This window comes from Carlito syrichta, unplaced genomic scaffold (genome assembly GCF_000164805.1).
Source record: "Carlito syrichta isolate Samal-C Ts95f unplaced genomic scaffold, Tarsius_syrichta-2.0.1 Scaffold316482, whole genome shotgun sequence".
Taxonomy (NCBI): domain Eukaryota; kingdom Metazoa; phylum Chordata; class Mammalia; order Primates; family Tarsiidae; genus Carlito; species Carlito syrichta.
In genome coordinates, this window is record NW_007260578.1 from 312550 (window position 1) to 313261 (window position 712).

The window sequence follows — 712 nt, forward strand, 5'->3', positions numbered from 1 at the left end:
CTCCTCTCCCCAGTGGTTGTTATTGGAGGCTTTGTCAAAGATGAGTTGGTTGAGGAATTGAGACTTTGCTTCCAGAATCTCTATCCTATTCCATTGGTCTATGTACCTGTTCTTGTACCAGTACCAGACTGCTTTGATTACTGTAGGCGTATAGTAAAGTTTGAAGTCTGGAAGTATGATACCTCCTGCCTTGTTTCTTTTGATAAGGATTATTTTGGCTATTCATGGTCATTTATGTTTCCATATGAATTTCTGTATTGTCATTTCCAGGTCTGAGAAGAATGATGTTGGTAACTTAATGGATATTGTATTATATCTGTACATTACCTTTGGTAGAATGGATAAGTTTTAACAATGTTGATTCTTCCTATCCACGAGCATGGAATATTTTTCCATTTGTTTGTGACTTCTTGGATTTCTTTGAGCAGCATTTTGTAGTTCTCACTGTAAAGGACTTTCATTTCTCTGGTTAGGAAGATGCTGAGGTATTTCTTTCTTTTTTCTTTTTTTTTGGTGGCTATTGTGAGTGGGATTGTGCTTTTTATTTGGGTCTCTGCCTGCTTGTTGTTGGTGTATAGGAATGCAGTTGTCTTTTGCATGTTTACTTTGTACCCTGTGACTTTGCCAAAGTCCTTTATCAGTGCAAGCAGGTTTTTGACAGATTCTCTTGGATTTTCAAGGTATAGGATCATATCATCAGCAAAGAGGGATA